Source organism: Pteropus alecto, unplaced genomic scaffold (genome assembly GCF_000325575.1).
Source record: "Pteropus alecto unplaced genomic scaffold, ASM32557v1 scaffold164, whole genome shotgun sequence".
Classification (NCBI taxonomy): Eukaryota; Metazoa; Chordata; class Mammalia; order Chiroptera; family Pteropodidae; genus Pteropus; species Pteropus alecto.
In genome coordinates this window covers 19,935,108-19,939,366 of record NW_006439568.1, presented here as the reverse complement: position 1 = coordinate 19,939,366, position 4,259 = coordinate 19,935,108, and the positions used below count along the sequence as shown (strand labels likewise).

Sequence of the window (4,259 nt, the reverse complement as noted above, 5' to 3'; positions counted from 1 at the left end):
CGCATTTCCGTCCTGGCAAGGAGGGAGAAGAGTGGTTGCTAGGCGGGGCGGGCGGCAGGGACACGGCAGCAGAAACCGCGGGGACGAGGGAGCCGAGCCCGGGTTTGCAGGCCCCTGGGAAGAGCCTGGGAAGACGCGGTGTTGCAACAAGGAGGGCGTGCCGCAGGCATGAACCTGGCTGGACAGGGAGAGTCCGAGGATGAGTCAGCACCCACGCGGCTCAGTCAGTGAAAGGTGGGAGACGCGACCCGCACCGCAAAGCAGCTTGTGGCTCCCACGGGGCATCTAGGCGAGGGCCTGGGTGCTCAGCTTTCTCTCCAAGTACCGCCTGGAGAGCTAGGCCTCAGGCCACTGGATGCAGAACCAGCCCAGCCTCCTGCCCAGACGCCAAGTGTCCACAGGGCTCCAGCAGGCATCCGTGGGCCCCATGCCCTGGGGCCAGTGTGAAGCCCCAGGTGGAACTGGGTGGGGCAGGGCAGTGCCTCTCCTGCCCCACTTTTCCAGAAAGTTCTAGAACTACCTTCCACACCCCATGGGATCTGACAACCATATTTTGAAGATATGAGTCTAATTTTGTGCTTTGGGCACCTTTGGAAGGCTGGTGAAGCCCACGGACCTTTTCTCAGAATAAATACGTAAAATGAAATACGTGAGATTAACAATGAAACCAATTACACTGAAAAATAGTTATCAAGGTATATTTGTAAAACCAAACTTTTAAAATCACAATACATGTGCTTCATTATCAAATGTATTAAAGAACAAGATCTAGCAACAGGCCGTGATTTTAGAGCGGTGATGAGCACAAACGACATTTGGAGCTATATGCAAAAGTCCAATGTGATGTGAACACGTCTGTGCTTCCTTCTGGTGACAAAGTCACAGATTCCATTACTAGCGTGGTCACTGCCTATACTCATAATAGAAGGAAATGGTCAGTTTTAGGTAGAGGTTAGTGGAAATATGTAATTTTTACCCATCCAAGTTCTTAGACCCCCTGAGTTCTATTCGTGACCTTAAAAATGTTAAGAGGTTTTGTTCTGTAGCAAGAGTCAAAACCCCCAGTGCCTACAGGGGCCGGGCTGGTGGCGCCGCGGAGGCGAGCGGTCGGGAATGGCCGTGGACTGGGTTACACGGAAAGACCACACACACCTTCGGGGGGGGGGGGGGGCGGCGGGGAGCAACGCAGCTCAGCTCCTGGGGCAGCAAGCCTAGTCATGCCCAATCTTCACATTTTTAAGAGATGCCAGAAATACCAATTCCTATGTGGATTCTCCTGATTTTTAAATGTTAGCAAAAGATTCGCATTTTAAAGGATACTTTAAGGCCAAATATATATGACTGCTGGACAGCTGCTGCCTGGAGACAGCGGAGTTTGGATCCCTGCCCGATGCGGGGTTTGGACACCACCCTCCAGGTCCATAGTCTTGGACCAAACATAACCCATGGCTAGAGTCTAAACATGCAGCAACCCCCATCCACAGTAAATTGCCACATTAAACCTAGCAATTGTCAACTATGCCGCCTCCGGGGCTCTGCTTTCCCCCTGTCCTGGGGGTCACGGGGTCAGGGCTCTGTCTCCACATGCATCGCTTATCAGTTTCAAGTCTTCACTCTGCCATTTATCAGCCCAGTGACCATGAGAAGTCATGAATCTCTCTCGCCCCCATGGGGTCCCATCTACAAAATGCATAAGGGGTTAATGGCACGCTCTAAGTGGCAGGATGCCGTGCCCATGCGAGGAATTCCGGTTATTTCTATCCAGTTTCTTTTTGTTCTCTCTTCCAGTCAGCTGCATCCCTGTGGGGTTAGGGTGTAGGAAATGAGGGAAGCCATGTTTGTCCCCAAATGCAGCATGAGAGACAATATTGTTAAACGCTTTGACTTTTTCAAACCATGACCGCTTTGGAAGGGTCCAGGGACTAGGCAGTTACCTCAGGTCTTTTTCTGGGAGCTCTGAAATCTGGGCGTCTTGCAGACGTAAGAAGGAAGGGCCGAGGGGACGCTGGCTGCTTTCGCTTTGCACACGCTGCGTTAGGTCTGACTCCCAGGGGTTTCGCTCTCATTTTCACATGGTGCAAACTGATGTTCTGAGCTCTCGGGGGCAGGTTCTCAGGGACTGGGTTGTTATGGGAGCTGGGAAATGAGACTGGTTAAGATTCCTGCCACCACACTGTCACATCAGAGTCAAAAAAAAAAAAAAAGGCCTGTGGCTCCGTGGGAGTTTCGCCTGCCTTTTCCGGGTAATTGCTTCGCCCCCGCCCTCTGTGAGCTGGGCTGTGGCAGGCGCTGCCAGCTGGGGGTGGTGGCAACGTCTGCCTCTTTCCGTGCAGTCAGCCACGGGGCATGTGAGTTGCCTGGGGCAGGGCTCGGGAAGCCCCAACCTCCCAAAGGAGGCAGATGAGAATGAATTAAAGTCCTGGGGAAATGAAGGCCACAGCGGGACAATCCATTCTGGGGGCACAGAGGAAAACCAGGAGCCATTGGTGGCCAATAAAACTTCAAGAGTCACACAGGGGAGGCAGATGCAGCGGGGAGACAGAGGGCCCATGTTCTGAAGCTAGACTGCTGGGTTCGAGGACAGCTATGCCCTTGTGCAGCTGTGAGAACGTGAGCAGATCCTTAGGTCTCTCTGTACCTCTGAGCATCTATCTGTCTCATGGTTTATTGTTAAGATTAGTAAATTAATACAGGGAAAGCATTTAGAGTGGCTAGAAGGAAAAAATTACATTTCTTCTACACACAGAATACTGACATCAAATGTGTGGAGATTTTTTTCAACTGTCTGGACAGTTTTCCAACTGTCAGCAATTCTCCAACTGTCCGGACACCAACTGGGTGTCCTACAATTGTCTTCTGATGCTAACTGCCTGGTGTTAGCACAGACCCCATATCTTGAGGCCTCGGTCCCACAAGACTGCCCCCTACTTCAGATGCCAGTCCCAAGCCCCAGGTTGTCACTTGAACTTCTGAACAACCGCCTATAAGTTGGGGGCCTCCCACAACCCTCTCCTCAAGTTTGATAACTTTCTAAAATGGCTCTCAGAACTTGAGAAAACGCATAATTATATTTACCAGCTTATTATATAATAAAAGGATGGAAGAAGGGGCGCAGAGCTTCCATGCCATCTCAGGGTACACCACTCTCCCAGCACCTCCACATGAGCACCAACCCAGAAGCTTCCCAAACCCCGTACTTCAGGAATTTCTACAGAGGCTTCATTATGTACGCATGATCAATTATCAATTCAATCTCCAGGCCCTCTCCCATCTCCAGAGGAAGAGGGATGGGGCTGAAAGTTCCAAGGTCTCAGTCATGCTTGTTCTTTCTGGTGACCAGCCCCCATCCAGGAGCCCATCAAGAGTCACCTCATTAAAATAAAGGACACTCCTGTAAACCAGGAAATTCCAAAGGATTTAGGAGCTCTGTGTAAGACACTCCTATCACTCCCGTCGCTCAGGAAACTACGAGGGTTTTAGGAACTCTTTGTCAGGAATTGGGGTCAAAGACCAAATATTACAACAAAAGATACTTCTATCACCCCTGTCACTCAGGAGATAATAAGGGTTTTAGATGTTCTGTGCCAAGAACCTGGGACAATGACCAAACAGATTTCTTATAATGCCACAGCAGCACATCACAACTGCTTAACAAATGGTAGCTCTTATTCTCCTATCCAAAGCAACCCCTGCTGTCCCTGACTGGTAGAGACTGTCATCAGGCTCGCCCCTCGGATTCAGGGCTTACCCTGTGAAAGCGTGGCACTGTAAGCACTAATTACCCATCTATCCCACTGTAATGCCAGCTTTTCTCAAGCTCAGAGACAGAGCTCATTCATCTTTGCCACTCAATAAATGCTTGTTGACTAAATGTACACACTCCACCTTCTCTGTTTTGTGCCTTTGGTCTCCACAAACTAATCTGTTTCATGCTCCTACTCATGGGTTCCCAGACCTAGTTTAATGTTTCAGGGAAAGTTTCTAGGGAGCAGAAGGAAGCCAAGAAACAAACCTTCCTATAGGCCTGAAATGGGGCTGTAGAAGAGGCTAGTCAATTCATATATTTAACAACAGTTTATTAGTTAGTTACCCTTTCAACTCTAGGAACCAAAAGTGAACAAAATTGACAAATATCCCTGCCCCTAAGAACCCTACATACTATTGAGGGGAAAAAGACCATAACGAAATAAATAATAATATTATAGCTAACAGATGGTGATCAGGACTGTGGAGAAAAATAAAGCAGGAGAGGAGATCAG

The 4,259-nt window shown here is 49.4% G+C and overlaps 1 long non-coding RNA gene across 1 annotated transcript; it reads right to left on the bottom strand.

Annotated features, from left to right (window-relative positions):
* Positions 1–671: 671 nt before the first annotated feature.
* Positions 672–3,467, bottom strand: LOC112483553. The gene is made up of 2 exons (XR_003047656.1): positions 1,935–3,467; positions 672–1,800 (listed from the first exon to the last, which is right to left on the bottom strand). It is a non-coding gene; the product is annotated as an uncharacterized LOC112483553 (long non-coding RNA).
* Between the last annotated feature and the right edge of the window lie 792 nt (positions 3,468–4,259).